This window comes from Halichoerus grypus, chromosome X (genome assembly GCF_964656455.1).
Source record: "Halichoerus grypus chromosome X, mHalGry1.hap1.1, whole genome shotgun sequence".
Taxonomy (NCBI): domain Eukaryota; kingdom Metazoa; phylum Chordata; class Mammalia; order Carnivora; family Phocidae; genus Halichoerus; species Halichoerus grypus.
The window spans coordinates 57,838,262-57,850,683 of NC_135727.1; the positions used below are offsets into that span (position 1 = coordinate 57,838,262).

Below are 12,422 nucleotides of genomic sequence, written 5' to 3' on the forward strand. Positions count from 1 at the left end.
ATATGCTTTATATAAAACACATTTAACAAATGGTAGTATTTATACCTGATTGAGTAGCGTCCAATTCAATCAATCTGTATGGTCTCTTCAAAAGACAAAATCTATGTTTCTTTTCTTTGGTAAGGTTAAAGTCAGGTGGGCACACTCATACACTGATGGTAGATGTGCAGTTTTGTGTATTTCCCAAGGGCAAATAAAAAATATTTTTAACAAAGTAATATATACCCTATTAAATTTCCATTAATTTAATCTAAAAACATACTTAGGAAAAGCACAAAGACTTTTTTAGAGGATATTATCAAAGCTGTGTTTATAATATCAAAGTAAATGTTTAACAATAAAGGATCTATTGATTAAAGTATGGTACAATTTTATTACATGACTTAAAATCTTGGAATGTAATATGTATTGGCATTGAAATATTTTTGAAATATGGCTAGTTGAAAAGCAAATAACAAGACAACATGTTCAGATGATACTTGTTTTTAAGTCTCTATGCATATGCATAAAAAGAATGAAATGACATTTGTCTTTAAGAAATGGATTATGGATGATTTATGCTATTTTTCTTTCCTATGTTTTTCCAGTTTTCTGAAATAAACATGTATTATTTTAGAAATTAAGGCAGAAAATATAGCAATGGCACCATTTACCAGTGAAATAATGAGCATGGAAGATGCCTGGAAGAGCTTTATGATTCTCCAGCTTCCTTTCCTCTCCTTTATAAAAACCACCAAGGAATGGTAGGTGGAATGAGAAAAGGTCAGTTAAAGCTACTTGCCTCCTAATACGTCTGCTAGAAGGGCGCTACCCTTAGTCTCTGATTCCCTCATTCAAGACAGGCTCCTGAGAAATGCCTCACTGGCTCCATGTCTGTCAAATTCCGTCTATTCCTGGATAGAGATTCTTGTTCCAAGCCTTGCCTGTCTTCCTGCCCTGGTTAACTGGGCTGGTCAATAAAATTCCCTCTACTGCCATTCCAAAACTGTTAACACTTAAGGAGAACTCTTACAAGAAAACCTTGTTTTCTTTCCTTTTGGTTTCTCTTTCCCCACTTTGGAGAGTTAAACACACTAACTGGGCAGAATAAACCTCAGGTCACCAAATTAGCCTCCCCCTGTATTATTTTTTTTAAAGATTATTTATTTATTTATTTGACAGAGAGAGACATAGCAAGAGAGGGATCACAAGCAGGGAGAGTGTGAGAGGGAGAAGCAGGCTTCCCACTGAGCAGGGAGCCCGATGTGGGGCTCGATCCCAGGACCCTGGGATAATGACCTGAGCCGAAGGCAGATGCTTAACGACTGAGCCACCCAGGCGCCCCTCTCCCTGTATTATTAATCAAAGAATCAAGAATATAGAAAAGGAAGAAAGCTTTTTTATAATTCTAACCATAAGAACAGGGAAGAAGGTGAGAACACACCACATCACACCCCTCAAATTCCCCAGAGCAAAAGTTTTATAACTGTTGGAAATGTGATGAAATTATCAAAGTACCTGAAATCAGGGACTTAAAGTAAATCACACTTCTCTTTGTTCTGTGAGAGTATGAAACTCACATTTTCAATCAGATAGAAGATAAAATTGAATACTCTTACATCTGTGTAATCAGTAACTTTAACCATTTTAACTATACCATTCATGTGTCACATCATAAAATCGATAATCACACATCACACGTTGTACTAACTTGGGGAGGAAGTTGTATGTGAAAATCAGGGAATGTGTGTTACTCTTTCTAGTCCTCCAAATGGTATTTTTCCATCATGTTACTCTTTTCATTACTATGGTGGCTCTTTCAAAGCTGCCTACTTTTAAACTCCCTGATGCATGTGCCAGGGTCCCCAAAGGGATTGGAACAAGGACAGTGAATATGATTCCAAGAAATAATTCATTCTATTTGTTAAACCTCTGGTTAAAAAAAAAAAAAAAAATCCTAAAACTACATCTTTAAAGTTCCCAGTTTTGGAGTCTGGGGGAAGATGGCAAAGTAGGAGGACCCTGAGTTCTCCCTGTCATATGCTTACAACTAGATGTCATCCACATCCAACTCAATAACCTGGAGACTGATCTAAAGTTTAGCAGGACAAACTCCACAACTGAATATAGAGAAGAAGCTGCATCTGAAAGGTTAGGAAGGTCAAAAAGAGGGAGGGGGCTACCCACAGGAGGAAGGAAGTTGTGTGCATAGAGAGGGCAGAAAAACAGGGCCCGTGCTTCAGGGAGCTCACATGGGGAAAACCAATCCCCATAATAGTTTGGCTTTGAAACCCAGAGGGGTTGAATTCCATGAGTTTGTATAAACAGTGGGACTTGGAGCCTGAAGCTTTAAAAGTCAGCTGACTCAGCACTGGTGGAGCCAGGAGGGTGAATGTTAGCTGGGTTGCTGCCCTTAGACAGCAGCCTACACAAAGAGGCAACATAAAAAGGGGAGTTTATACAACATTAAGGGGGAAATGGGAGACAGATCTGTTCATACTGATTTCAGAGTGTGTTGGGGGACTTCATCAAAAACAAGGGAGCTGGCAGGCACCATTTTCTTCCCCCATGCCGCCCCCCCACCCAGCATAAACACAGAGACACTGTGGAAGGTGCTTCTGCACAGACACTTGTTACCTAAACTGCCAACAATGTGCTATGCCCAGGAATTCTCCTGAGGACTCGACCACTCCAAGCCTACTAACCTCCCCACTGAGCTCAGTGCAAATTTAGTTAGTTTATACACCCTGCCTAGCCACCGGGTGTACAGTTACCACTGTGCCCATGCCCAGCCACCATGTTGCACCCAGTTGTGTGCCCCCAACCAACATCATGCACTGGGGCCAGTCATGCCCAGCCACTGCCACATGTGGCACCCAGTCTCACACGCCTGGTTAATTAATTCTTAAAGAAGAAATAAAAAAAATACATGGAAGCAAATGAAAATGAAAACACTATAGTCCAAAACCTTTGGGATGCAATAAGGTGGTCATAAGAGGGAAGGATATAGCAAACAGCCTTCCTCAAGAAGCAAGAAAAGTCTCAAATACACAACCTAACATTAGACCTAAAGGAACTGGAAAAAGAACAGCAAATAAAGTCTAAAGCCAGCAGAAGAAGGGAAATAATTAAGATTAGAGCAGAAATAAATGTTATAGAAATAAAAAAAAACACAGAGTAGAACAGATGAACATAACTAGGAGCTGATTCTTTGAAAGGATGAACTAAATTGATAAACACCTAGCCAGACTTATCAAAGAGTAAAGAGAAATGACCCAAATAAATAAAATCACAAAAGAAAGAGGAGAAATAACAAACACCACAGAAATACAAAGAGTAATAAGAGAATATTATGAGCAATTATATGCCAACAAATTGGGCTATCTGGAAGAAATGAATAAATTCCTGAAAGAAACTGAAATAGGAAAAAAATGGAATACTTGAACAGACCCATAACCAGCAAAGAAATTGAATCAGTAATCAAAAATCCCCCAACAAACAAGAGTCCAGGGCTGGATGGCTTCCCAGGGGAATTCTACCAAACATTCAAAGAATTAATACCTATTCTTCTGAAGCTGTTCCAAAAAAATAGAAATGGAAGGAAAACTTCCTAACTCATTCTACGAGATCAGCATTACCTTGATTCCAAATAAGACAAAGACCCTACTAAAAAGGAGAATTATAGGCCAATATCCCTGATGAACACATATGCAAAAATTCTCAACAATATACTAGCCAATCGAATCCAACAGTACATTAATAGAATTATTCACCACAATCAAGTGGGATTTACTCCTGGGCTGCAGGGGTGGTTCAACATCTCTAAGTCAATCAAGGTGACACATCACATTAATAAAAGAAAGGACAAGAATCATATGATCCTCTCAATAGATGCAGAAAAAGCATTTGACAAAATACAGCATTCTTTCTTGATAAAAACTCTCTGCTATGTGGGGATAGAAGGAAAATACCTCAACATCATAAAGGCCATATATGAAAGATCCACAGCGAATATCATCCTCAATGGGGAAAACCTGAGAGTTTTCCGCCTAAGGTCAGGAACATGATAGGGATGTCCACACTCACCACTGTTGTTCAACGTAGTACTGGAATTCCTAGCCTCAGCAATCAGACAACAAAAAGAAATAAAAGACATCCAAATCGGCAAGGAAGAGGTCAAACATTCACTATTTGCAGACGACATGATACTCTATGTAGAAAAGCCAAAAGACTCTACCAAAAAATTGCTAGAAATGATACATGTATTCAGCAAACTCACAGGATATAAAATGAATGTACAGAAATCTGTTGCATTTCTATACACCAATAATGAAGCAACAGAAAGAGAAATCAAGGAATCAATCCCATTTATAATATCACCAAAAACTGTGAGATACCTTGGGATAAACCTAACCAAAGAGGTAAAAGATCTGCACAGTGAATTATATAACACTTATGAAAAAAAATTAAAGAAGACACAGAGAAATGGGAAAACATTCCATGCTCATGAAATGGAAGAACAAATATTGTTAAAATGTCTATACTACCAAAACGGTCTATACATTCAATGCAATCTCTATCAAAACAACACCAGCATTTTTCACAGACCTTGAATAATTATAAAATTTGAATGAACCAGAAAAGACCCTGAAAACCCAAAGCAGTGTAAAAAAGAGAGGCAAAGTGGGCAGCATCACAATTCCATATTTCAAACCACATTACACAGCTGTAATCATCAAGATAGTATGGTACTGGCAGAAGAACAGATGCATAGATCAATGGAACAGAATAGAGAACCCAGCAATGGACTCAAAACTTTATGGCCAACTAACCTTTGACAAAGCAGGCAAGGATATCCAAAGGAAAAAAGACAGTATCTTCAACAAATGTTGTTGGGAATATTGGACAGCCACATGAAGAAGAATGAAACTGGACCACTTTCTTACACCATACACAAAAATAAATTCAAAATGGATGAAAGACCTAAATATAAGACAAGAAACTATCAAAATCCTACAGAAGAAAACAAGCAGCAACCTCTTTGATCTTGGCCACAGCAACTTCTTACTAGAGACACATCTCTGGAGGCAAGGGAAACAAAAGCAACAATGAGTTATTAGGAGCTCATCAAGATAAAAAGCTTTCACACAGCAAAGAAACAATCAACAAAACTAAAATGTAACCAACAGAATGGGAGAAGATATTTGCAAATGACATATCAGATAAAGGGTTAGTATCCAAATCTGTAAAGAGCTTCTTAAACCCAATACCCCAAAGACAAAGCATCCTGTTAAGAAATGGGTAGAAGAAGGATGCCTGGGTGGCTTAGTCAGTTAGACATCCAACTTTTGATTTCAGTTCAGGTCATGATCTCAGGGTCATGAGATGGAGCCCCGTGTCGGGCTCTGCACTCAGTTCAGAGTCTGCTTGAAATTCTCTCTCTCTCTCACCCTCCGCCCTCCCCCCACTCATGCCCTCTATCTCTCTCTAAATAAATAAAGTCTTAAAAAAAGAAATGGGCAGAAGATATGAATAGACAATTTTCCAAAGAAGACATACAGATAATTAATAGACACATGAAAAGATATTCAACATAACTCATCATCAGAGAAATACGAATCAAAACCACAATGAGATACCACCTCACACCTGTCAGAATGGTTAAAACTAATAACTCAGGAAATAACAGATTTTCTTGAGGATGCAGAGAAAGGGGAACCCTCTTGCACTGTTGGTGGGAATCAAAGTGGTGCAGCCAAAACAGTATGAAGGTTCCTCAAAAAGTTAAAAATAGAACCCAGCAATTGCACTAATTGGTACTTACCCAAAGGATACAAAAATACTGATTTGAAGGGACACATGCCCCCCCCACCAATGTCTATGGCAGCATTATCAACAATAGCCAAATTATGGAAAGAGCCCAAATGTCCATTGACTAATAAATGGATAAAGAAGATGTGGTATATATATACAATGGAATATTACTTGGAGATAAAAAAGAATGAAATCTTGCCATTTGTAACAATGTGGATGGAACTAGAGTGTATTATGCTAAGTGAGGTAAGTCAGTCAGAGAAAGACAAATATATGATTTCACTCAGAGTTGGAATTTAAGAAAGAAAACAGATGAATAAGAAAGAAAACAGATGAATATGGGGGAAGGGGAGGAAAAATAAAATAAAATAAAAACAGAGAGGGAAGCAAACTATAAGAGACTCAACTATAGAGAACAAACTGAGGGTTGCTGGAGGGGAGGCGGGTGGAGGGATAGGGTAATTGGGTGATGGGCATTAAGGAGGGCACATGATGTGATGAGATCTGGGTGTTATACACAACTGATAAATTACTGAACACTACATCTGAAACTAATGATGTACTATAAGTTGGTTAATTGAATTTAAATAAAAAATATTTTTTTACTAAATAAGTTAGAGAAAGACAAATACTATATAATTTTACTTATATGTGGAATCTAAAAAGCAAAACAAATAAATACACCAGACAGAAATAGACCCATAAATACCAGGAACAAACTGGTGGTTGTCAGAAGGTCGAGTGGACAAAATGGGTGAAGGGAAGTGGAAAGTACAAGTTCCCAGTTATGGAATAAATAAGTCATGGGGATGAAAGGCATAGCATAGGGAATATAGTCAATGGTATTGTCATAGCATTGTACGGAGACAGATGGTAACTACACTTGTGGTGAGAATAGAGTTGTCCAGTCACTATGTTGTACACTTGAAACTAATGTAACATTGTGTGTCAACAATACTTTAATAAAAATAAACTTAAAAAAAAGAAAACCAGAAAAGGTTTTAATTGAAGCCAAGATTTGGAGAACCATGTGGTGTTTATGGTTGGGAGTTACCCAATAGGGACCAGAAAAATAAAGTCCATCAGGCAAAGACAAATTTATATTTACCTCAGGATATTCAAAAGGAAGAAGCTTCAAAGAAGATAGGGAAGGGGGAAGAAGGAAAATAGGTCTTACTGATTAATAAGCTAGTAGCTAGACTATCTGTCTTGCCTGAATGAATTGCAGTATGATAAAATAGCCCTTAGTACTTGAGGTGGCAAACCATATTACTTCAGATAGCATCAGCATTGTAGTAAAATAGGGTGACTTTGTAACAAAAAATAGTCTTTAGATTATTTACTAAAAATCTACTCCTGAAAGTATCTTCTTTCAAGAATCTCTTTCAAGGAGACTGAGGTGTTTTAAATGCATTCATAAATCATGAATGCTTACTTTCACAGGTGGTTCCCACCACTCTGTCTGCCATTCCTACCCTGACACTTGAAGCTTCTATAATACCCCATGAAATCACCCTTCCTGGCTATTGATACCTTTCCACTGTCCCTTATGCCTCATTTAAATGGATAGCCAAGATTTTATTTAACAATCATGGCACTGAAGTGGGGGAGAAATTTTCCTTCTTCATCTCCTACCCATCTTCTGTTCTATTCCAAGGCCACAAAGCAGAAGCACCTCATGCTTTCTGTTTCTAGTCTATTTTGAGAGCTTGGATGTAGCTTTTCCATTTTATTTAGTCCTTGAGTCAGTTATAAACCATCTGGCCCTAAGGATCTGCCACAGTTTCCTAGGACAGGACCAGAAGTCATCACCATCACATGGCCCTCACTGGCACCCACATTATTTGCACTTACAATAATTCTTTACCTACTACCCCCACCAGGCTTCTAAACCAAGTATGAATGTCTTGACTCTTATTTTTTTCAAAGTAAGTCAGTGTCTTTACTATTAAATGGACATTTTGAAAGAGTACAAAAGGTCACCCTTATTCCCTTATGTGTGTTCTTAGTTTGAGGAGGCATCTGTTAGTCCCAACTCATCCAGTTATTGTCGCACATGACCATTGTTGGCCTTTTGAACAATTTCAAAAATCCTTAACCCTGTAGCATCAACTATAATAACAATAGCTGTAACCATAAAATTCAGACTGCCCCCTTCCACTTTTGAGTACCCAAAACAACACAAGGATTCCCATTATTTTCAGGATTAATTCTACTAATATGACAAAAATAGCACCAATATTTGTCCTATACCAAAACTCATCTCCTAGTAACTCAAACTTACTACTGACCATAGTCATTACATCAATCCCAACCAGAGGATGAGGAGGACTAAATCAAGCTCAATTATGGAAAATCTTAGTTTACTCATCAATCACCCATATAGCATGAGTAAAAGCTATTATAATTTATAATACCATTATAATAATCTTAAACCTCTTAACTTATATCATAATAATACTCACAACATTTATACTATTTATACATAATCTATCCACCACAGCAGTATCACTATCATATACATTAAATAAAATACTCTTAATTACCACACTATCCTTACCACAATGTTATTATTGGGAAGCCTCCCACCTCTCTCAGAGTTCCTATCCAAATGAATGATCATTCAAGAATTAACAAAAATGATTTCATTATGTTGGTGGGAGTGCAAACTTGTACAGCCAATCTGGAAAACAGTATGGAGGTTCCTCAAAAAGTTAACATTAGAACTACTATACAATCCAGCAATTGCACTACTAGGTATTTACCCAAAAGATACAAAAATACTGATTCAAAGGGGTATATGCACCCGGATGTTTAGCAGCATTATCAACAATAGCCAAATTATTGAAAGAGCCCAAATACCAAATACCCATCAACTGATGAATGGATAAAGAAGATGTAGTATATATATATATATATATATATATATATATATTACCCAGCCATAAAAAAGAATGAAATCTTGCCATTTGCAATGATGTGAATGAAGCTAGAGAATATTATACTAAGTGAAATAAGTCAGTCAGAGAAAGACATATACCATATGATTTCACTCATATGTAGCATTTAAGAAAAAAAATGAACACAGGTGGAGATAAGAGAAGCAAATCAAGAAATAGACCCTTAACCATAGAGAACAAACTGATGGAGGGGAGGTGGATGGGAGTGGGGGTGGGATGGGTTAAATAGGTGATGGGTACTAAGGAGGGCACATGTGATGAGCACAGGCTGTTGTATGTAAGTGTTGAATCACTAAATTCTACACCTAAAGCTAATATTACATTGTATGTTAACTAACTGGAGTTTAAATAAAAACTTGAAGAAAAAAGAAACTAAAAACAATGATTTCATTATTATACCAACCCTAATAGCCATTATAGCACTACTCAACTTCTACATGATTAGTTTATTCTACGTTATTAACCATATTCCCCTCAATAAGACAAAAATAAAATGATAGTTTGAAAACACAGAGCAATTAATTTATTTATAACCATTAATTGTAACCTCAGCAATAACACTCCCACTAACATCAGTACTATCAATATAGACTAGAAATTTAGGTTAAAAAGACCAAGGGCCTTCAAAACCCTAAGCAAGAGTAATTCACTTAATTCCTGAGAAAGATAAGGATTGCAAGACTCTATCCTACATCAACTGAATACAAATCAAACACTTTAATTAAGCTAAATCCTTACTAGATTGATGGGTTTCTACCCCAGGAAATTTTAGTTAACGACTAAAAACTCTAATGAACTGGCTTCAATCTACTTCTCCAGCAGTCTAGGGGAAAAAAGGAAGGAGAAACCCTGGCAGAATTGAAGCTGCTTTGTTGAATTTGCAATTCAATATAATTATTCAGTACAGAGATTGGCAAAAAGAGGGCTTAACCTTTGATTTTAGAGTTACAGTCTAATGTTTTCCTCAGCCATTTTACCTATGTTCATAAAACACTGATTATTTTTCACAATTTATAAAGATATTGGCAACCTGTATCTTCTATTTGGTACATGAGCTGGAATAGTGTGAACCACCCTAAGCCTTCTAATCCATGACAAACTAGGTCAGTCTGGGGCTTTACTGGAAGATGACAACATTCATAATGTAATTGTGACTGCCCACACACATTCATGATAATTTTCTTTATACTAATGTCTATTATAATTGGAGGCTTTGAAAACTGACTAGTACCACTAATAGTTGGAGCACCTGATATAGCATTTCTCTGAATAAACAATATAAGCTTCTGACTATTACTACCATCATTTCTACTCTTACAACATCCATAGTTAAAACAGACACAGGAACCGATCAGACTGTATATCCTCCTCTTAGCTGACAATCTAGCACTCACAGGAGCATCAGTAGATCTAACTAATTTTTTCCTTCACTTAGCAGGTGTATCCTCAATTTTAGGGGCTATCAACTTCATTACTATATCAACATGAAGCCCCCTGCTATATCCCAATACCAAACACCTTTATTCATTTGATTTGTCCTAATTATAGCCGTTCTTTTACTTTTGTCACTTCCAGTTTTAACATCTGGAATTGCTATGCTACTAACAGACCACAACCTAAATACTGCATTCTTTGACCCTGCAGGAGGAGGAGACACATTCTACAACATCTATATTGATTCTTCAGACACCCTGAAATATATATCCTAATTTTACCTGGTTTTGGACTGATCCACATATTGTCACCTATTATTCAGGAGAAAAAAAAAGAACCTTGTGCATGTATAGTAATAGTTTGAGCCATAATATCCATCGGATTCCTAGGTTTCACTGCATGAGCTCACCATATATTTACTGTAGGCAAATTGACACATGACACATTTACTGTAGGATATTGACACATGAACATACCTTACATCAGCCACCGTAATTATCGCTATCCCAACAGGAGTAAAAGTATTTAGTTGACTAACTACCTTTCATGGAGGCAACGTCAAATGATCACCAGCCACACAATGAGCCCTGGGTTTTATCTTTTTATTCACAGTGGTGGGTCTAACAGGAATTGTATTGGCTAATTCATCCCTAGATATTGTCCTCCATGACACGTATTATATATAGTAGCACACTTCCACAATGTCTTGTCAATAGAAGCAGTATTCACTATTATTGGAGGTTTCATTCATTGATTCCCTCTATTTTCAGGCTGCACACTAAATTCTATTTGAGGAAAAATTCACTTCACGATTATGTTTGTTGAGGTTAATATAACCTTCTTCCCATAACACTCTCTTGGCTAATCAAGAATACCTTGATGTTATTCCAATTATCCAGATGTGTACACAACATGAGATACCATCTCACCTACAGGCTCATTCATCACATCAACAGCAGTAATATTAATAATTTTTATAGTTTGAGAGGCCTTTGCATCCAAACAAGAAGTAGCAGTGGTAGAAGTGATTAATACCAAACTCAAATAACTGCACTGATGCCCTCCTCCATATCAGATATTTGAAGAATCTACTTACATAAATCTAAAATAAGAAAGGAAGGAGTCAAACCCTCTCAAACTGGTTTCAAACCAACACCATAACCATATGTCTTTCTCAATAATGAGATATTAGTAAAAATTACAAAACTTTGTCAAAGTTAAATTATAGGTTGAAGTCCTTTATATCTCTATGGCATACCCCTTTAAATTAGGTTTCCAAGAATCAACATCTCCAATCATAAAAGAACACATTTTCATCATAACATGTTGATAATCATCTTAATCAGCTCTTTAGTCCTTTTTATTATTTCATTAATACTAACAACTAAGTTAATTCCCACAAGTATAATGGATGCACAAGAAGTAGAAACTATCCTAACAGCCATTACCCTAGTCCTAATTGCTCTACCATCACTATGAATTCTTTCTGTAACAGATTGTTACAGAACCTGGACTGGATTGCCCAGCGGAAGAACCAAGCAGCACTCGGAGATCTTGGGAGGAGAGGAGTTTTATTTAATGCCATTGGGCTCAGAGGAGAGTGATCTCCAAAGGTCTGAGCCCTGAGCACAAACAAAGGGGGTAATTTATACACTTCTACTTCCACATACTGGGCACTCTTGGTGCGTGAGCGAAGTGGGGCAGGGAGAGGAACCCAGATTGGCGCACGTAGGAAGCAGAGCAGAGAGAAGAACCCGGAAGAGCCCCAAGGCAGGGGCTGGGATTCCCTTGCTGGCTTGGTTGACCATCTTAGGACACAGATATTTCCTTATCAAGATGAGATCAATAAGCCCTTATTAATAATAAAAACCATGGGTCATCAATGATACTGAAGCTATGAATACACAGACATGAAGATCTCAACTTTGACTCTTATGTAATTCCCATGCAAGAACTAAAACTAGGAGAGCTATGACTATTAAAAGTTGATAACTAAGTTGTCTTACCTGTAGAAATAATAATCTGAGTACTAATTTCATCAGAAGTCTTACACTCATGAGCTGTTCCCTTCCTAGGCCTGGAAACAGACACCATTCCTGGAAAACTGAATCAAACAACCTTACTAGCTACATGACCAGGACTATATTATGGCTAATGCTCAGAAATTTGTGGGTCAAATTATAGTTTTTTACCAATTGTTCCTGAATGAAATATTTAAAAAAATAATCTGCATCC

The 12,422-nt window shown here is 37.0% G+C and overlaps 1 pseudogene; it reads left to right on the plus strand.

Moving 5' to 3' along the window:
• Positions 1-9,732: 9,732 nt before the first annotated feature.
• LOC118553203 (cytochrome c oxidase subunit 1-like) lies at positions 9,733-11,383 on the plus strand (annotated as a pseudogene).
• The last annotated feature ends 1,039 nt before the right edge of the window (positions 11,384-12,422 follow it).